The following is a 23,205-nucleotide window of genomic DNA, read 5'->3' as shown; positions in this document are numbered from 1 at the left end:
TACAACATACAACATCTAAACCTTCGCACATAAGGATACAAACATCCTTAGAACAAGGTATTAGTACTTGTTTTACAGTCATTTACATTTACAGCACTTGCTCATTTCTTGGTTAATTCCAAAACTGGGGTTTGACCTAAAGGCAAACCCCTAATCCCTAACCCCCCAATCGTCTTCACTTTTCTTTGTGTAGGTTGCAGGTACGCGGCTGAAATTGAAGATCTGGAATCCTTGTGCAGAGATAAACAGATCCCCCTTCATTTCGCGGATTTTTCGGAGGACCGTGGCGCCGGGCGCCATCGTCCCGACAACTTTTGCTCAAATTTGTAGGACAGCGCCGTATCGACATTTCACTGCTAATTCCAGGTCCGTAGCTTCATACTATATCCCTAACTCAGTTTATAAGCGAATCTTTATCACTTTCTATGCATTTCTAGCTCAATTCCTCTATGCACATTCTTTACAAAAGAGGGTAGCCTTGCTGTCTTAACCCTTGAAACTCATTTAGCATCCAATCTTGCATTGTGTGGGATTGGATCTTGTGGGTTTCAACCCCTCTTTTGAATGTAAAGTCTCTCCCCTAAGTGAAAACCATCAACCCTAGTGAATCTCCCTTCTCTCTCCTCGGAGTTGGAAGAGGGGAGAGCAACTAGGGTTCGATCGCGATTTTCCGCTTTACAATATGTAATCGCTACCTCAATGTATATATTTTGCATTCATTCAAAAAACTAAATGATTGAATTGTTATGTGAGGTATATGCTTATTTATATGAGGAGCAATACTTCTAAACATGTTGACTTGCCTTGTAAATTAAAACCTTTTAATTTATTTAATGTGAAATGGATAGAGTTGGCCCTATCATGATGGCGTGTTGGACTTGAGTGTAGCGTGGAGACTTTTAGGAGAAGCCGAGAGGTATAGGGCCTAGTCCTACACATTGGAGAGGGGTCTAGCCCCCTTAGGTAGATTCTAATGCTGCCCAAGGCAATTGGAATCCGCCATCCCTAATTACAAACAACGAAAAAAGATTGCAGTAATGGAATTGGATAAGGAACTAAAAGTTGAGAAACTTCTAGCTCTACTTCCTGTGAATTCAAAAGAATAAATTGATGAACTAATCTCTGGGGCTAACCGATCTATTTTTGCCAGTGGACACCGCCAAGTAAGTTTAATGGCAAGAAGAGTAAAAGAGATTGCAGATGAAACTACTGATAACTGGGATATATTCTTTGTGGAGAAGGAAAAAGAAGAGGAAATGAACCGGCGAAAGAAAATATTTAAAGTGTATCAGAAGGATAAGGACAAGGGAAAAGGTAAAGTTGGTGGTATTCCAAACATCAAGATCACTGACAATTTACCGCCACCTTTGGATACTACACCGGTACATATTGATGATCCACCGGTTATTGACACTGAAGGTGTCACACATGATGACACTAATCCTGATTCTAAGATACTATTCACCATGAATGTGGACACTCAGAAAGTGAATATTTTTGTGGAGAAGGATAGTGCAGAGGTTAAGGATGACAATATTGATTATGGCAACATGGCTGAGAAACTGGTAGAGACTGTTGAGGTTGAGATCCCAACCCAAACAGAGCAATCATTAGAAACAATGAAACTATTGAAGGGACAGATGCTGGTACAGGGCCACCAGAGACTGAGATACCAACAAAACTTACAGAGAAACCTACCGAGATAGAGAAACTGATAGTAACTGAGACATCAAAATAGTCTGAGAAACCCTTGCTAGTTGAGATGAAAACACAGATTGATCCACCAAAGGTAAACACAAGTAAAATGGTTACAACTGATGGAAGCAAAGAGGTAATAAAGGCAATTGGTGAGACTTCTGGTACTTCAAGTGAATTCAAACCTACAAATGTTACAGAGGTATGCTTGGACTCAATAAAAAAGATAACAGATTGCAATTCTTTGGCCTACAAAGCAATTGATAACACTGTACCTATTCTTAAATTGACTGCACCTAATCATAACATAGATCATATTAAGGATTATTTAGGCAAATTGGACACATTGTCCAAATTTATTGTTGACAATGTAATAATGGTTGATAAAGTGAATGAGGACACAATAAGGGACAAAGTTGAAAAGGAGAAGAACAAATTCTTTGATGACACCATAAAGAAGTGCACTGAACACCTGAATACATTATTACCGACACTGAACTCTACTATTTTGGAGTACAAAGAGCTATACAGGGAAACATGCAAACCTCACTTTTTGACACAAGACATAGACAAGGAGGTCAGTAAAATACAAAAGGAAATTTATGACATAGTGGATAACTTAATTGGTTCATTTGGTCACATATCAGTTTTTGAGCAAGAAATGGCAGGATTTGAAGAAAAATTAGAGAAACTTGAAAAAGAAAAGGCAAGGATAAGGTGTAATGCCAAAGAGCTTAAAAATAAGCTTGGTCCTAAGTTGGACAATCTTATTTCCCAGAGAATAGAAATATCTAAGGCATTACTTCAGGGAGAATGATCACCGGAAGATCACATGCATTATCTCACCGACACGATCCAACAAACTGAGGCAACTTTGAAGGACAACAAAAGGTTTATGCAGAGTTTGAATTTGGTTTTGGTAGATATTTTTCAGATTGTAACCAACCAGTTACAGACTTCGAGGTAAATTTTTGCACTCATTTTACTATTTTTGACAACCTTTGTCATTGATGTCAAAGGGGGAGTAGTGGAGAGAAAAATACTTCTTCAGAGGAGATCATTTGCTCAGGGGGAGCACACCTTTTTGGAAACTTTTTGGACTTCAGTTTTTGGATTTTTCTCATTAGTGTTGCCATCAATGCCAAAGGGGGAGATTGAGATTGTTGGCATTCTACACTCTTATGAGAATAGTTGATGTTTTCATTGATGACAACCAACTGGCAACCAACTGACAAACATCTGTCAACCCACTGACAGTTACCGACACCGGTAATAGACTTCTACATACACCGGCAACGACAATAATGCATACCAGCACTCAGGACAACATGGAATAAACTTTGTTTATTGTTTTATATTGTAATTATCTTTTGTAAAAGCCTACATGGCATATTGTAAAAGACTCATATATATGCATGAGATCTTATAGGTCATTTTGTAAGTAAGAGAGTGAGGATGATATTTGTGATATAGTTGATAGCAAAGGTTTTTGGTAATAGATTGAGCTTAAAATGATACTAAACATGGCATGGTTGATTCTGATCTAAAGAAGTACATTGTATTGGATTTTGATAATCCATTTTGTAAGTCAAGGTGACTTCTGTTTTGTGATTGAGCAGTGAGCTCTAGGCTGCTAGTGTTCCTGCATGTGCAGGGCCCTCATTGTAAGTAATATTTATTCATTGACCAGTGAGTGAATATTGTGGGTCACAAATCCAACTGAGGTTTTTTCCACACCGAGTTTCCTCGTTAAATATCTTGTGTTATGGTGTATTCTCTATGCTGTCTCTGTTATTCTTATTTGCTGCATTAATTCTTATTTACTAATACATTATTTTGGGATACAAAGTTCTTAATAAGTTTAAATATTCTACTAACTGGTTAGACACTGATTCACCCCCCCCTCAGTGTCTTTGGGACTATCATTGATTCTAACAAATGGTTTGTAAATAATTCTTGGAGGAAAGGAGATACCGGTAGAAGGGTTCAGGGTTTATGAACCGGTACAGAATAGAGCTATAACCAGAACTCTTTTTGGCATTGCAGATGCATTTTGTGAGTTCACCATTACTGTTTTATCTAAGCAAAAGCTTGTAGTCAGCGAGACTCTTTTGTGTTGAGCAGTGTGCCTTCTTGCATGTGCATGCCCCCATGCTATGTAATATCTTTCATATGGCCAATGAATTTATATTGTGGGTCACAAATCCCACCATGGTTTTTCCTCTTTGAGGTTTTACACGTATAAATTCAGTGTGTTATGGTGTTCATTCATGTGGCTGGTTTATTTACTTCATGTTATATGTTTCTTCATTTACCAGTTTATATGTGTATGTTATAAAAATTTAAAATCTTGTATTACCGACAGAACACTGATTCACCCCCACTCTCAATGTTCTTGGATTCATTGTATTCCAACAGTTGGTACTCCGATGGTGACAAGTTGTAAATTGTCTAAACAAGATGATTTGCCCTCTGTTGATGAAAAAGAATATAGGTCCATGATTGGTAAGTTGCATTATGTTTTTCACAGTAGGCTTGATATTGTACATGCTATTGGTTTGGTTTCTATATTTCAGAAGGATCCCAAGGAGACTCACTTGGTAGCAATGAAAAGGATATTCTGGTACTTAAAAGGTACATTAGATTATGGCTTATGGTATCCTTATAAAAATGATTTTTCTTTGGAAGTGTTTACTGATGCAGATTGGGCAGGCAACGTTGATGATTAGAAAAGCACTACCAGTGGAGATTTTCTTCTTGGAGGTAGATTGGTTGCTTGGACAAGTAAGAAGAAAACATGTGTATCACAGTCAACAGAGGTAGTGTATGTTACAACATCAATGAATTTTACATAGGTAATATAGATGAGACATGTATTAGAAGGTTTTAGACTTGATATGTCTGAATTGATAACTATTTATTGTGGCAATACATGTGCAATTAACATTTCAAAAAATCCTCTATTACATGCAAGAAATAAACACATAGAATTGAAATATCACTTTCAGAGGGAGAGAGTACAAGAGAAGTAAGTCAGAATGGAGTATGTGACAAGCAAAGAGCAGCTAGCAGATATTTTGACAAAACCATTGCCATATACTACCTTTGAGTACCTCAGAGGTAAATTAGGGGTCAAACCCCGACATAAGAACTAAGATGTAGAAGATGCATCAATCCAGTGGGCTTAATGAATATTTTTCACTATGGATTGATGAAATGGTGGCTACTCCATAGGAGGAGCAACTTAGATGCGATTTGCAGAGATGTTGAAGACAACAACAACAAATTTGATGACTGGCGATGCATATGCACCTTTCGCATTGCTGTCAAAGGGGGAGAAGATTTATATATTGGCCTAAGGAGGAAAACATGTGTAACAGAAAGGGGGAGAAGAAATGAAGATTTAGATCCAGGAGAAGAGAAGAACCGATAGAAGAGTGAAGTGCAACAAAGCTGAGCAACATGATTTTAATTGAATATGTTGGTGTTTATGTTGGTGTTGCCATCAATGAAAAAGGGGGAGAATATTGGCATGATTGGCATAACTGAAGCAGATGAAGAATGTTGACTGAATCGGTAAAGGACTGGTTGTGATGACATTGTGATGAAGATATTGAGATTGCATGGTTGGATGACCTTGATTAGCTATTTATCTTTTCATTGATGGCAACTGATGTTTACTATGTTGTATTTTGTCATCTAAGTCTTTTTGGTCTAGTGGAAATGCCTTACTGGTATTGAAGAAAGGAAACTAGGAATTAGGACCTTAACCGTTAAACGAGGAAATGTTTTGATTAGATCTGGTGATTGGTGATGATTGAAGTATTACAGTTTGGAATGTGAGTTTGTATCATTGTAATATGTATCTGACCAGAACTGCATCATTTTTTGGTTATCAAAAATCATGTTTATGATTTCTGTTGTATTTTTGCTAGGGTTTAAGGACCGACAAATAATTATCTTAACCGGTAATGATTTTTGGTTTAGCGGTGATCTACATGTTGGAAACCAATAACACTGAGAGGGGGGGGGGGTGAATCAGTGTTATACTAGAATGATAGATTTTATCCTTAATAAAAAATTCATACACCAATCGGTATACTAGTATAAACAAAATTGAAAGAAGTAATGCAACGAATAAGCCAAACATATAAATGAGAATCATAACACACAAATTTATACGTGGAAAACCTCAAAGAGGAAAAACCACGGTGGGATTTGTGACCCACAATATCAATTCACTAGCCATATGAAGAGATATTACAATATATGATGGGCCTGCACTTGTAGGATGGCTTACAGCCTAGAGCATACTGCTCAATCACAATAAGAGCCTCACTGACTACATAACATACCAAACAACAATCCAGAGAATAGTGAACTGCTAGGATAACATCTTTTATTCCAGAACACAGTTCTGGTTTGAGCTCTGTCTATTCCAGTTGAAACCCTAAACCTCTGTACTAGAATAACCCTTACAATGAATTCCTCACATACATAGTCTCTCAGAATGATTTCACATCATATTACATTTCCATGTCCATTACATTACATTCCTATCATCATGTCAAAATGATCTAATCAATATTCCCTATATACCCTATACAAAATTTATGCCTTAGTCGGCTTGACAAGGATATATACAATATCAGATTACATGTCGACCATATAACATAAATGAATAAACATTAAAACAAGTTGCCGATGCTGGATCCGAGATGTGTTGGCCTCTTATACCGATGACCTTTATTATACCATGTCAGCCTGCATTGCCGGTGACCAAAGAAATCTTCTATCCTACCGATGTCAATGTAGAGTCTGTGAAGTGCTTGCCAGTACACCATATGAACTTGGAACCCAAAATCATGTTGCCATCAATGACAACATAGTCAAACCAACCAATAGAGTGTTAATTTCCAACAATCTCCCCCTTTGGAATTGATGGCAACACTCATGTGAAAAATGGTCATGGTTTCATCTATCGGTTTCATCCTGCCCTACTCCCCCTAAGCTGAATATGCAAAGTACTCCAATACTCCAAAATATCTGTAACTCCCCCTAATGTATGCAACTATTCATTCATTTTCACATGTATACTACTCCCCCTTTGACATCAATGCCCCCAAAAAATAATGTCAAAGAATAAGAACTGTACACTGAATACCTCCAAAAATGTCTTACTGGAGCTTGACCAATTTCAAGATTTTTGGATAATCTTTCTCAAGTAACTCCACATAAGTCTCCTAGCCGGTTTTGAATGTACCGGAGATAGATACAAGTCCACTCAGTAAATATGCAAGTGATTCTTTCTCATTAACTTTTGCCGGTGTGGGTTTTCCCAGCATATCCATGCATTCCTTCTTATGTACACAAAGTGAATCCAATCTTGGACTCACCAAACCTCTGAGACTTCTGGCTCTCTGAATGATCTTATCTCTTTCCTTTTCAAGAGTATAAATTTGGTTCTCCAAAGTTAAAATTTGTCCATCAATAGATGTTGTCAGTGAAATTAGTCCATCAAAAGAGTTAGTAATATTAGCAATTTTCTCCTATATTTCTTTTATCTTGTTATCTACATTTGGTGTAAGTATTTTAGTATTGCAACATACCCTGTATATATAGTACATTGTTTCAAAGAATTTTATATCAAAATTAGCTTCTCCTCAATATTTATCTTCTCTCTCTCAATGATTTGATCAAAAGCGACTCTCTTAGCCAAAGTGAATTTTTTAAGTGCTTGCCAATTAGAGATCTGCTGTAAGGATTGAAAGTCTTTTGATATGAGCTTAGTGATTACCTTAAGCTTGTCGAAAGGGCTCACTTCATTTTCAATCTTAAACTCTGGGACCAATATGTGCAAAACAGTTATGAATTGATCTATAACCCCCTTGTCCGTGGTTCCCTCCTTCATCAGTTTTTGAGCTGCCATCATCATTAGTTCCGTGGGACTCATCTCTATGATGGTTTTCTTTTCAACTAGAGAAGTGTCAATTGTCAATAATGATGTGCTAGCAACTGGTTCCCTATCGGATTCCCCTATTTTATTTGATGATTTATCCTTTAATACCTCCTCACTTGCACTGGTGGCTTCGCCACTTGGTGTAGTCTGTGCAACTGTCGGTTCCTCTCTAGGAACAGTATCCTCAACCTGTACATTAGTATCCAGAGGATAATTGTCCTCAATGTTAGTATCCTATATAATGTTCTCAGTTTTAACTAGTGTTTCAGTATTTGTCTGTACATTTGTGTTTACCGGTGGCTCAATTTCCAATATCTTGATATTCTTCAAACTTGAGGGTGGAGTACCCATGATCCCTTTACCTTTCCCATCAATCGGTGTATCTACAATATCAGTTTTGGTCTTCGGTGAAGTAAAGAATCCTCCGTGTTCTCCCAAAAATTTGATCCAAGCCTTCTGTGTTTCTTTTATTACCTCATTCATCCTTCCTAATATCAAGCTAGTTATTCTATGTTTGCTATTGGATACCTTCCTATCTGCAGCCTCAATTGTCTTATCCATTTCATCTGGAGTTATAGAAACACAAATAGCTAAAAGTTCTTGCATCTTAATGTGTTTGTCTTCTTGCATTGTAGATAACCTTCTAGCATCCAACATGTTATATAACTCTGCCGGTATTTGATTTTCTATCTCTATTAATGTTTTCTTATAAATATCCAAATACAATAGATTTGATTCCTCTACCTCTATCTGTTCATCAACTTCTAATGTATCATAATAAGACTTAACATTTTTCAGCATCCCATCCTTCGTAATTTCATCAACAATTTCAGCACTAGTCATAGGTGGTATAATAGTCACATTACCAGTTTCTAGTGCTAAATCAATGTCACTCTTCTTCCTCCTTCTGGCAGTACCGAATGTAGCTATTGATGTGGCCTTAGGTTCCTTTTTTTGTGCCGGTAAATTGATGGTGACCTTCATAACCAATTGTTTCTTTGCTTCCACTTTAGGTTCTTCCGGTTTCTTCCTCACATCCCTTTTGAAAGCTAATGGGGTGTTATCTTCAGACTCAGAATTTGCAGTTACAGGTTCAATGTGAACTACCTAATCCTTCCTCTTTCTTCCTTTCTTTGGGACAACATCAATGAGTGCCTTAATGTCCTTTGAAACCTCCTGTACAAACTTACATGCCTTTCCTTCTTGTTTTTCCCTTTTCTTTCGATTGAACTCAGTTTCAACCTCAAGAGTCTTCTGCTAAGCAGTTCCACAGGGCTTCTCAACCTCATCTATTTCTGCATCTAGTAAATTTTTTTCATGTGCATCAAGAACTAATACATCTACCTCATAACCCATTTTTGCTATCCAAATCTTCCGGGGCTTGACTACCTCCATGAGGGTCTCATCTTTCTTAACCATGAAGCATATGTCGGTAGATTATTTCTCTACTATATGCTTGGGTACTCTTATTCTAGACCTCATAGATTTTTGAAAAGCTTTAAAGTAATCACATACCTTATCATCTCTCAGACTTCCCAATACAACAATTGATTGATTTAGCTGTCTTCCTACCAGGATGTCAAAAGCCCATTGCTTCCTACTAGAACCAGGAGTATCATTCAAAAAGTATAGCGTTAAGCATACTAATAGGTTTCTATACCGGAAGGTGCCCTTCTTCTCACCTTTAATTTTCCCTAAGTTGATCAATAATTCTTCAAGCATCCAATCACAAAGATCTAACCTTACATTTTCTCTCATCATCCTATATGCAGCCAAAATACATGAACTGGAAACTAAATTCAGTCGGTTAGATTGAGTTACCTTGTAGCCTATAACCATGCTTCCAAACTTGATGTCGGTGTTGGTGATAGTGCTCACCTTCATCAATCTCTTGTCTGATGTGGCGCCGATGATCTTCCTCACAAAGTTGTTAGATACTTTCTTATCCGGATGTTGCCCTATTGACGACAAGCCAGTAATTGCCCGTATGGCTTCCTTAGTAATTTTATAGGGTCTATGGAGCCATATGAATTCCCCATGTACTCTGCTTAGTACATATCTGACTATTTCATCCTCAAACTCCAGAATATCCATAATATCTGTGAACCCTAGATCTTTGATGTTTTGATATGCCAGTTTGATCTTACCAGATTCTCCCATGAGTTCATTCATATACATCCCTTTGATCTCTGAAGTGCCTAAGTCCTCTATATGATAATGAATGTATGCCCTAACATCTTCCACATATACCACTCCTTCCAAAATGTGAGAAAATGCTCCAACCGAATCTTCCTTGGTAGCCACATGTGGATACCTCTTGAAAATTGGCCTGGGGCGGTCCTTAACCTCTACTGCAATTGGATTTGCAACAAAAATAGGAACAAAAGATGATCCCGCTTCCATGATTCGAGAAAAATACCTTTAGATCGCAACTGGTGAAAACTTACAACAAATCCTTCCAGATGTCGGTGTGATCGCTCAAGAAGAAATTTGATTGCCTTTGAATAGCCTCTGATTGCACTAAGTCGCTCTGAATCGCTCCAAAATCTCTATAAATGCTGGGTGAATAATAATGAAGTGTATTTGACCTTTTATCCATCGAGAGAAAACCCTAACCTTCCATTGACATAAATGACTGCTGGTGAAAGATATCGGATCTCACTCTGAACATATCAATGGCAGATAATCCTTTCCAGTATCTGGAACATCTTCTATAATCTCCTCTAGGGGCATATGCATCATCTTCCATGAAATTTTTCCTACCCCTAAGGCATCTGCCTTAGTTACCTGATGAGCTCACTGCCAGTGCAAGAGTAGCCTCTTCTACTGGATAGGTAACTAGGACATTCCCATCTGATGATTGCTCTTCAATCTTCCTCACCCATCTCTGAGTATGATCTTGTCGGATTTCATTAACCTTCTCTTTTCCTTTTTCATTTGATCCTCCATTGCCAACCGATGGATTTCTGCAGCAGCAAAACTTAGCAATATGTCCAACTTCATTGCATGCATAACATATAACATTGTTCTTTTGAATTGCCTTTCTAAAACCAGTGAAATTACTTGACCTGCACTGATTAGCCATATGTCCAAATTTTCCATAAGCATAGCATTTTACATTCATTCTGTAATCTTATGTCTTATGACCAATTTTATTGCATTTAGAACATTTACTGGGAGCAGAATCAAGGTTCTGATTTGCTATGTTTCTACATTGCCTAGCCATGTGTCCAAATCGATTGCAAACAAAACATCTACCATTGAATTTATAAGCACTGATTTGCCTTACTGGTGCCTTATGGTTTTGATCTTCATTAGCAGTGCCAGAACTCTGTCCTTGCTCAAATCCAAGTCCATTGGAATCTCCAATGTGCCTTTATCTCTTCAATAAATCATCAAGCTATGTGTTGGTGAACAGATTGTCCTCTTACTTAATTTCTCTTAATTTACTCTATGCCCAATGTTATGAAGAGAACAGAATCGTTCACTACAGTTGAGAAAGTATTAGTTTCATTTTAACTTCCTCTCTGAATTTTTCTAAAGGTACAGCTCCCTTATCTGATTTACAATGAATTCAGTTTTTTTTTTACAATCACACTTTTTCCTGAAAGTGCATAAGGTTCTCTCAACTACTCCTAGGTAGTGAGGTAATTACAAAATACAGATCGCAAATAGAAAAATTCACATACATATAATCAACAAAATCTATTTCAAAGAATGGATTTTCTGCTAGATTTTCCACATATATCAAAACAGGGAATAGATGAACTTACAACTAACCAACAACAATAAGGAAATTTCGAATCGCTGAATTATCTCCACAAAGTGATAATAAATCAACACTCAGAACGCAAAGTTTCAAAGCATAACTCGAAATCTTTCATATATGTATATCTAACTTCAATGCACAAAGTCTTTGGAAGCTAAAGCATGCATATACTATCCTTCATCACCGTTCTTCGGAAAAATCTATATAAAAACTCTATTTAACTTGCTATATCTTTCCTATTCTATTGCTAAAATCCCTAAAACAGTTTAATGCCCCAACATTTATAGTTATTTTTGAAATCCCGAAGGGCCTCCCTTAAAACTCAGCCCTATCGGGTTAATACAAGAAACCGTTATAAAACTAAAAAGCAGTTATCAAAAAGATAGAACGCCAGTAGGTGACGATTCAGTTTCCGCTATATTCGTCGGCTTCTTCTTCATTTCCGACGGTCTGACGTACCAGCTTCCAGCTCTGGAAAGAAGACATGAATTCTTGCGTGGCCTGTGAGTGCGGGTTCTTTAAACTCATCAGCCGGGCTCTACATGCATCCTTCTGCCACCTGTATTCCTTCATCTTTAGGCTCTGACATGGCATCAGCTTCTCATTGAGGCGCAACATGGATTCTATACCTGCCAATGAAGTGAAATCATCGACCTTGGGCGTTTCTTTGTCCCTAATCCGCTCGACTGATTCGGTGAAACTTTTAGTTAACACTTCAATGTCCATGCTGCCTTCATCCAATTGTAGGATGCCTGTGGGGTTGACAATCTTCATGTCCTTAACCAGTTCCTTATGCATGTCTGTGATTTGATTCTTGACGCCCTGGACTTCTTTGATGGCTTCTTGGTAGATGGAATCCTTCCAGTTCATATTACTTTTCAGGATAAATAAGGTGCACGGGTCCACGACCTTCATGGAGTTTTCACCTAAGAATTTGAGAACTCCAAACTTTTCAACCTCAATTACCCGGGAAACTATGGTTTGACACCGTGACAATTCCGTCTCCCATACTGGTATCAAAGTTTGAATCTCTTCGAGTAATGCTTCACCCTCGGAATAGATACTAGTAATTTCTGAAATAAACTTATTCCCTTGCTCTAATATGTTATTTACCCAACTAACCACAACGTCAAACAACAATTTTCCCCTCTGCGTCTGTTTCATCAATTGCTGGCTTTCGGCAGAATTTGGGTCGAATGGCTGAGGCAACTGGATTATTGAGTTAGGCCCTAAATTAGTTAGCGAATTGATGTATGTGGCCATCGTCACCACCATTGCTTTCAATTCTTTCTTCTCCTTAGAATCTTTTTCTGATTGAGTGAGCATGTGGTCAGCAGAAAACTTAAAGAAATTATTGCCAGTATTCCTGTTAAGGGTACCTAGTTCAATAGAAGTGACTTTGAATCCCTCCTCGTCAATTTCCCCTGACTCCCTTTTCTACTTATAAGTAGCCACTTCCGCTATGATTTTCCCGATCACTGGATCCTTAGTGAGACAAGCATCCGTTTTCATTTTCTTTGCTTTAGACCCTCTAGCCGCATACCTAGTGACAATGTCCTTTACCGGCGAGGCCACTGGTTGTAAACTCCGTTTCTTATTGATTGAATTTGATAACCATAAAGGAACAGTGGGAGTGGTTGATACCATCTGAGTATCTTTAGTTGGAGTCAAGAACTTGGGTTGATTTGCCTTTGGTGTTTCAATGAATTGGACTTCATCGTCTGCTTCATCTCGAAAAGGGGACTTGTCACTTGAATCCCGCTCTGGTGATGTCATTTTTTGCTTCTGGGAACTAGGCTGCTTCAAAGCTTTGTTCCTGGAATGGGATCTCATTCTAGGAGCCGTGACTTGGGAAGGAAACTTTATTTTCTTATCTGAGGCCAATGTATCACCTGCAACATGAGAAAGTGGAATGTCAGATTGAAGCGGTTCGGAGAGAGAAATCACCTTAGTAGAAGACTCATTGATGTTTCCAGTCCTTTTCCTCCGCAACCAATCATCCGTATAAGTTAATATGGATCTGGCTCTCCAATTAATATCATCATCTTCCTCCTTGCTCCAATCAACTGTCAAGAATTTTGTTTCATTTGATTCTTCCCATTCGGGTTCAACTAGACATGAACCATCCTCAATGATCCCTTGTGTTTTGAACTTCAATTTGAAAGAATTAATTTGCTGTAGGGTGAGTCTAGAATGGTCCTTTTTCAAGACTTCTTCTTCATTTTCACAATCTTCCCATAAATCTTCTAGCTGCGGAGGAACTGTTGAGTTGATTTCAAGGCCGAGGGTTAGAGCTGCATATCCTTTACTATCGAAGTTTCTCCTGCTGCGGTAGAAACCAAGATTGAACCCCAGCAAATTGCTTCCGATGATGGAAGCATCATTCATGTTATTACACACCAAAGAGTGCAGCTTAATAGGGAAGACCGTTTCCCATTTATCCTGAGGGAGATTATCCTTAATAACAGCAGAAAGTTGCCTGCACAATTCAGCTAAAATGAAACAATCAAGGGCATATCGAGGCAACCTCACAGGTTCTTCCTCAAACCCTCCGACTCTCAAATATGTGAACCTAGGGAACTGAATAAAAGAACTCCTATAATGTTGAACCAGCTTCAGCGATTCAGAAGAGAGTCGTGGCATCTGAACACCTTCTAGAGCCAAATAAATGTTTTCAAACAATATATCATGCACCTAACGGAAATCCTCCAGGACTCTGTCTTTTTGCAACAACAGGAAATATTGGAAAATGGTCATTTCCTCATTCCATACCTCATGTGGAAGAGTGGCGAGATCACAGGTGCAGGCAATACAATAAGTCAAATATGAGGCCATACGGAAATCTTCTCTAGATTCTTTGGCGTGTTTGAGCTGGTTTCTCAGGGAAGTGGCAATAATCTCCGCCCAATCCATCCATTGTTCACCTTTTAAGATAATTTCAATGTACCTATACATCCATTCTTCGAACAAACATACATCAGACGAACCTTTCACCCTGTGTAATAATACCACCAGGTCGTGTATGTGGGGTTTCATGTGGCTTCTAGTAATGACCTTGGGAAGTCTAGACCCACCTCCATAGTTAACTTTGGTCCATTTCCTGGCAAGAGTGTTTCGGTACACACTAGGGTTTTCCCGATACTCAGCTTCAGCTTGAATGGGTGAGAAAGCGGCAAAGGTACTTGTTGTTAATTTCAAAACAGAAGAAATGGTTTCTCTGGAGACAGAAAGTATGACATTACCATTTTTGCTTACTATGCTCTTGCTTCTTACATCATAATGGTCAATGCAGAGTTGTAAGAGTTCAGGGTGTACGAAGGTAGGGGGAAATGCAGCGGCTTCAATTAACCCGCTCGTTAATATTTCCATACATCCCTTAACCTCTTCCGTATTCGCAAGAAAACTTGCTTGAAGATTTTCCACATTTACCCCTTCTAAATTGATATCACAAATCACTGGTCTTTTACATTCAAGGCTAGAAACATTACCGAGAAAATGCATAACCGACTTCATTCTTAACTTAAACAAGCAAGACCTCTTTCAGACAAACCTTTGAAAATAACAGTTTTGCAGAACAGAACAAAGGTTACCAAACTCTCACCTGTTTTCCATTGAAAAGCAAATAATCTCCTCTAGCTTCCCTAACTGCTCCTTCTCTCCGAAATCAGACCTCCTCTCCTTTATCCTTTTTCTTTGTTTTCGGGTAACTTACCAGGCAATCTGAATGAAAATTTATCACAGGGGAATTTTATACATGGGAAGATCGGATAATGCTAGTTTATCACCTCACATCGGGATTGACATGCTCGAGGCGTTGATGCATAAATGCCTCGATTAATGATTTTACCCTTTCGAATGAGTTAATAATAATTTATTTCGTGCGATATCCAGTCATGCATGAAATGAAGGTCTACTCACACTCATAACAATGATGCCCTTTTCCTTGAAAAAGAAATAAAATCTTTTGATTTGACATGCCGACGGGACCATTGATTGTTTTGAGAGAAAGGCGGCACAACGTACTCCAAAAATAAACTTCTGACGTCGGTACTTGCCAAAAACTACTTTGAATAGGTTTGAACCAAGCTTCAAAACGGTTCAAAGTATTTCAAAAGGACCGCCGCGATAAGGATACTTTCTGCCAAAGAAAGAGTGTTAGTGTGAAAAATTTGGTCGAATCACTTTGAACTACTTCGAACCGAGGTTCGAAATGATTCGAAGCGATTCAAAGGGAGGGGAGCAATGACCGTGGAAACTTGCGACCTTAACCAACTTATTCAAAAGACGATAGATACTTAGATGATAAAGGGGAGACCTCGAATAAGATAGGTGGGGCTTTTAAAAAAGGGGGGGACCTTGAAATAATATGGCGACTCTAAACACAACTAACAGGGGCTCTGACTGGGGGCTGTGTATGCGGAATACACAGAGAACTCAGAAACAGGAGAAAGAACTCAAAACAGCAGACAGGAAAGAAAACAACAAGAACGAGAAAACTAGACACAACAAAATACTATGTACACAGCAGGGGACATCAAAACTTAGAATTTGACCAGCTTCAAATCCTGCCCGTTATATGTAAAAGGCAGAATTGTTCCATCTGGGTACTTCAAACGGAAAGTGTTAGGACCAACCACTTCTGAAATAAAGAATGGACCTTTCCAAAGAGATTCAAATTTTTCGTGTGTTCCTTTCGGTTCTTTCCTCTTATCCCACAGGAGCACTTCATCATTTTTAAGGAAATTTCTTGGTCGAGCTTTCCTGTCAAAAATGCGCTTTACGTTCATCTGGTGTTCCGTGATGTGATCAACTAATCTGTCCCTCTCATTTTCCAGCTTGTGCAGGTACATGACTCTCTTCTCCAATGAATTTTTAAAGAATTGATCTTCGATGACCGATTGCAATTTAGCTGCCGATAACTCCAGGGGTGAAGATACCTAAGCTCCAATCCCATATACTAATTCAAATGGAGCCATCCCAATAGCTCTTTTTGGTGTGATCCGGTCTGCCCACAATGCTTCATAGAGCCTTTTGTGCCAATCTCGGGAATTGTCAGATACCAATTTTTTTATGATGGCCACTAGATTCTTATTGCTAGACTCTGCCTGTCCATTTCCCTGTGGGAAATAATCTGATGAATGTGCTAATGATACCCCATGCTCATAACAGAAAAGTGATATTTCCTCTGATGAGAAATAAGTGGCATTATCTGAAACCACTTTCTGAGGTACACCAAATCTAACAAAAATTTGCTCCATCAGAAATTCACATACCACTTGAGAGTTAGATTTCTTCGTTGGAATCGCCTCCACCCATTTAGTGAAATAATCTGTCGCTGTTAGAATGTAGATATGTCCAGTGCTTGATGGAGGATTTATAGGCCCAATAAAGTCAATGCCCCATTGTTGAAAAGGTTCATCAATTACTACAGGTCTGAGAGGTAATGCTGCTAATTGAGGGCGTCCAGTAAAAAGTTGACATTTCTCACAGTTTTTCACAAACTTATAAGCATCTTTGAACATACCTGGCCAGTAAAAACAATTCCTGAGAATTTTAAAGGCAGTAACAGTGGATGAAAAGTGCCCTCCGCAAGCCTCAGAATGGTACGCCTTTAACAATTTTCCTTGTTGCTCTGTGTCCACGCACCTTAAGAATGTTCCATCAATTCCCCTCTTATATAGAACACCATCTGAAATTACATATTTGGCGGCTTTCAGTCTGAGATTCCGTCTTCTTTATAATTCATATTTGATGGGCATTCACCGTATGAAAGAAAATATGCAATGTCAGAGAACCAAGGATCTGTTAGACTGACCAGTAAAACCGTATGAGCTTCATCGGATTTACAAGGAGATACATCTCTATTCTCAGCTATCATTTTGCACAAACCACGCCCCCTTACCAGAGAAGTAGGTTTGATTGTTAAATCATATTCTTGCACTTTAGCTACCCAAGTCGCTCGTTTATTCATTCCTACTTCTTGCTGAGTCAAGATACTTTTGACTGCGGTCTCGGGCACATATACAACAGAATGAGAGTGCAGTATGTAATACCTGAATTGTTTCAATGTCCTTACTACAGAAAAGGCATGTTTTTCTGTTGGACTATAATTTAATTCATGCTTCTTCAATGGAACACTCATGAAGGCGATTGGAGCTTCTTTTCCTTCATCATTGGGTTGGGTTAAAATACTAGATAGAGAATGCTCAGAAGCGTAACAATAAATAATGAAGTCCCTCTCAAAATTAGGGTTTACCAGCATTGGAGCACTTGCAATAGCTGTTTTGATGTCTTCAAAAGCTTTCTTACCCTCTTCTTGCCATCTGAAAGGACGTTTCTCGCTCATCATGTCTAGCATGTATCTCACTTTTTCAGAAAATTCGGGTACAAAACTTCTCAGGAAATTGATCTGACCGAAGAAAGATTTCAAATCACTTCTATTTGTAGGCAGAACCAGCTTCTGTATTGCTTTCACCCTCTCTAGATCGATTTTTACACCTTCTTTAGAAACAATATGCCCAAGCAATTTACCTTCTTCAACGAAGAAAATAGACTTCTTCGGATTCAAAGATATACCATGCTGTCTACATCTTTCCAACACTCTCTCTAAGTCCTTCAAATGATGTTTCCTTCTTTTAGAATAGATAGTTAAATCATCAAGATATATAACAATTATCTTATCTCGCAGGTCTTTGAAAGAGGAATTCATCGCTCGCTGAAAAGTAGCTCCAGCATTAATTAGACCGAAAGGCATCCGACTGTAAGCAAAAGTACCCCAGGGAGTGATGAAGGCTGTTTTATGCTGATCTTTTGGGGCGACACTAATCTGATTATATCCTGAGTAACCATCCAGCATCGACATTACTTCAGATCCAGCTACTGACTGCAAAACATGATCCATAGTAGGGAGTGCGTAGTTATCTTTAAGGCTTGCTTGATTCAGATTCCTAAAGTCTACACAAATCCTTATTTCGCCGTTCTTTTTCCTCACCGGAATGATATTTTCCACCCATGTTGAATGATGTATTGGGTAAATTATACGAGCCTTCAACATCTTTTCCACCTCTCTAAAAATGGCTTCTGAGACTTTGGGGTTATAATTTCTAAGCTTTTGTCTGAAGGTGGTGGCCCCTGGTTTCAATGGTACGTGATGCACGAATTCACCATTTCTGAAGTTTTTTAAGTCACCATAACCCCATGCAAAAACATCTCGATATTGGATTAAAAGCTCGGATAAGTTCTTCTTTTCCTTTGCAGAACAAGTTTTGCCTATAGAGATCAACTTAGGATCCTCTTCGCTTCCAATGTTGATCTTCTCATGTTCCTCTTTATTTTCATTAGAACCAACATCTTTCCTTAAAGTACTATCATCTTTTCTACCAAAAAGATGTTCCAAAGAAACCAGGCCTTTGGGAATCCTGTTTCCTTGAAGTTGGATCACTTCCCCTGTTTTCGTTGATTCTTCAACGATTGGTTTTCTCCCATGTTCAGATCTTTCAAAAAGGATTTCAGTGAAATCTCCCGCGCAAGCCATGAATTCTTTTAATTGTTCATCATCATTAAAGACCTGCCAATGATTAATATTATCTGGGACTCTTGGTCTGTATAACATCTCAATCCTGTAAGCATTGTTTTTGAATTCGGGATGGGGCAATAATAAAGATGCAGAGACAGCTAAAGAATCAGCTTTGGTATTTTGAGCGCGAGGAATGAATTCAATAGAAAAGGCTTCAAATGACTCAATTTCATCCCAAACCAGATTTCTATAATGCCTCAGTCGATCATTTTTTACAGAGAATTGTTTTCTTACCTGCTTAACAATGAGTTCAGCATCCCCCTTTGCTTTTAGCTGCATTATCCCTTTTCCCTTTGCTTCTTGTAAACCTAGAAGTAACGCCTCGTATTCTGCTGTATTATTTGTATTATGGAAATCCAGCTTGAAAGAGAAAGGGAAAATTTCTCCAAAAGGTGATATGAGTACTACACCAGCACCTGAGCCTGAGTTCGAGCAGCTTCCATCAAATTCTAAAGTCCACAAGGTTTCTTCAGCACTTACTGTGATCTCTTCACATGACTTCTCGGGTAAGATGATATAATTCCCGAATTAACACTCCTCATATAATATCTGTGCTTTGGGATTGTCAGAAGGTACCACAGTATATTTGTTTTTCGGCTCAGATTCTAACTTTATTTTCTTCTTTCCCACAGGAATATATGCTTCGGACCAGTCCATTTTAATTTCTCCACCTATATCCTTGCAAAAAGTTCTGCTAAGTAGCATCCCATAGCTAGCTGGAATATCAGCTACCAGAATAGTAAGCTTGACTCTTTTTTCAGGGCAAGCGTAAAGGACAGCTTGTACATCTTTCACTTGGCCAACCAGGGGTACCTGCTTCCCATCCATAGCATAGCAACACCCAAAAGTTTTTGTGAGCTCCAAACCAAGGGCTTTTGCAACTGGTTGAGGCATAATATTATCTGATGCTCCGGAATCAATAATACAATTACTAAGCCTTTGACCGTTTAACAACAAAGATATATAAAATGGATTGGGCTTTTTCTCCTCCGTTTTTTTTTGAACAGAATTAGCAGTGGCTTCAATGTTCTTTGAGCATCTCTCGGATACAAAAGTGGGTTCATCAGTAGCTCTTACATCCTCAGAAACATTATCTGTAACATGTGCACTAGTGACTGAACTTCCCTTCACGTATTGAACCAACTTATCTAACTCCTTAGGATTAAGCTTTAAATATTCAGCTGGTGAAATGGATATGGAAGAAGTTTTACAGAATTCTACAATATCAAAAGCTGAGGCACTAGCTTTCGTTTCAGCCCTGAACAAAATCTTAGGTTCCGTGGTATCAGCCTGAACATGCTCCTTACCTTTAGAATTTGATACGTTTGGGGTGTTTCCAGGATAGGATTTTTGATTCCTTTGGCCTCTAGTCATGACTGTGCAGGCAGGTTCTTGAAGTGTTGTAAAAACATCACCTCCTCTCTCTGAATCAGATTCATATTCTAGGAAGTAACTACTGGACTCATCTTTTTCTATATCTTTTTTTTCAATTATCGCTTCTGCCATAAGAGCGTTCTTTGCTAGCTGAACACAATTTAGCCAGTCAGGACATTCTCGTTCATCATGATCTGAAGTCATGTGGAAAGAACACATTGTTTCTTTAGGGGCTTCTTCAATTTGTAGTCTTGGCTGAGGAGCAGTTAATAGGGGAGTTCTCCCAAAATTTAGAGACTGCTGCTGTCTTTGAATGTCTTGATAAGGGGGAGGATACTGATTATGTGTTTTATTCTGTTGCCTCTTCATCATTGCTATGTCATTCATCAGTTTTTGTAAAACTGGGTCTGTGGGTGTAGCAGATGAAACGGTCCCGGGAGTATGTACCTCTCTTTTCCATTTACTGGCATTAATGAATGCATCCTCCAGTTGAATGGCCAACCTCTGAGCAGCGCCTAAATCAACACAAGCATCTTTAATAAGATGAAAACTTATATCTGCTGGAACGACATTAATAAAAAATGATTTCTGGTTTTCTTCACTAGGTATTGACGTTGTGGGAATTCTTTGAACCAATCTATTGAACTTGGCCACAAACTCTCTCATAGGTTCATGCATATCTTTCTTCATTTGACTGAGTTGGGAAAATAGAGAACATTCATTTTCAGGGGTTTTAAATCTATTTTCAAAGGCATTTTTCATATCATCCCAACTAGTAATAGAAAGATGGGGCAAATGATTGAACCAATCAGCAGCAGCATCAGTCAAGGTTCGCACAAACAATCTCACAGCAACTTCTTGTGTAGGGACGCTTATAACAGCACAGGCAGAATGAAAAGCACTTAAGTGGTCATCTGTTGAGACTTTGCCATCTCCACTAAACTTGGGTAAAACTTCAGTAGCTCCTTTAGGAAGTGGTGCAGGATTCACGCCTAAATTCAGTGGACTTATGTTCTGTCCCCAAGGTTGATTAGCAGCCATGTTGGGTGGTACAACTTGCAAGGGTGGAACTGATATACAGGCTGGAACAAGGGCACTCAATGGAAGCAAGGATTGAACCAGAGGTGAGAAGGGAGAAGGCTTTGGTGGTGAGTTTGGCCTGCTTTGGGATTTGATGTGCTTCTTTTTAGGGTTGCTGAAATCTGACAAAAGTTTTAGGTTTTTTAACAACTCAAAGTTTTCATCAAGAATCCCCTTTTTTCTTTCCCCTCTTGTGTATCTACGAGTAGCCAGTTTCTAAACTACTGATGTGTTCAAGGTCTTGCAGGTGCCTAGGCTAGTCTATTCACAACAGCCGCCTCCTGAACTTCTGGTACTCCTCTCAAGAACTCGGCTCTTTCTTCCTCTATTTCCAGGACCACTAATATTTGCTGATAGTGTTGACCACTTCTACGTTCTCGCCAAGCAGTTGCCGCTAGGTCTGAAATTATGTCTTCTTGAGTATCTTCAAATCGAAGATTGGGTTGTAATACAGGAAAGATCTCGTTATGTTGAAGGACCATGGTTATACATTACATTAAAGATTAAGTTTCCTTCAAAGGACTCGATGTCCCCAGCAGAGTCGCCAAAAATCTGTTGGTGAACAGATTGTCCTCTTACTTAATTTCTCTTAATTTACTCTATGCCCAATGTTATGAAGAGAACAGAATCGTTCACTACAGTTGAGAAAGTATTAGTTTCATTTTAATTTCCTCTCTGAATTTTTCTAAAGGTACAGCTCCCTTATCTGATTTACAATGAATTCAGTTTTTTTTTTATAATCACACTTTTTCCTGAAAGTGCATAAGGTTCTCTCAACTACTCCTAGGTAGTGAGGTAATTACAAAATACAGATTGCAAATAGAAAAATTCACATACATATAATCAACAAAATCTATTTCAAAGAATGGATTTTCTGCTAGATTTTCCACATATATCAAAACAGGGAATAGATGAACTTACAACTAACCAACAACAATAAGGAAATTTCGAATCGCTGAATTATCTCCACAAAGTGATAATAATTCAACACTCAGAACGCAAAGTTTCAAAGCATAACTCGAAATCTTTCATATATGTATATCTAACTTCAATGCACAAAGTCTTTGGAAGCTAAAACATGCATATACTATCCTTCATCACTGTTTTTCGGAAAAATCTATATAAAAACTCTATTTAACTTGCTATATCTTTCCTATTCTATTGCTAAAATCCCTAAAACAGTTTAATGCCCCAACATTTATAGTTATTTTTGAAATCCCGAAGGGCCTCCCTTAAAACTCAGCCCTATCGGGTTAATACAAGAAACCGTTATAAAACTAAAAAGCAGTTATCAAAAAGATAGAACGCCAGTAGGTGACGATTCAGTTTCCGCTATATTCGTCGGCTTCTTCTTCATTTCCGACGGTCTGACGTACCAGCTTCCAGCTCTGGAAAGAAGACATGAATTCTTGCGTGGCCTGTGAGTGCGGGTTCTTTAAACTCATCAGCCGGGCTCTACATGCATCCTTCTGCCACCTGTATTCCTTCATCTTTAGGCTCTGACATGGCATCAGCTTCTCATTGAGGCGCAGCATGGATTCTATACCTGCCAATGAAGTGAAATCATCGACCTTGGGCGTTTCTTTGTCCCTAATCCGCTCGACTGCTTCGGTGAAACTTTTAGTTAACACTTCAATGTCCATGCTGCCTTCATCCAATTGTAGGATGCCTGTGGGGTTGACAATCTTCATGTCCTTAACCAGTTCCTTATGCATGTCTGTGATTTGATTCTTGACGCCCTGGACTTCTTTG

Source organism: Cryptomeria japonica, chromosome 10 (assembly GCF_030272615.1).
Source record: "Cryptomeria japonica chromosome 10, Sugi_1.0, whole genome shotgun sequence".
NCBI lineage: Eukaryota > Viridiplantae > Streptophyta > Pinopsida > Cupressales > Cupressaceae > Cryptomeria > Cryptomeria japonica.
This window is presented reverse-complemented; position numbering follows the sequence as displayed.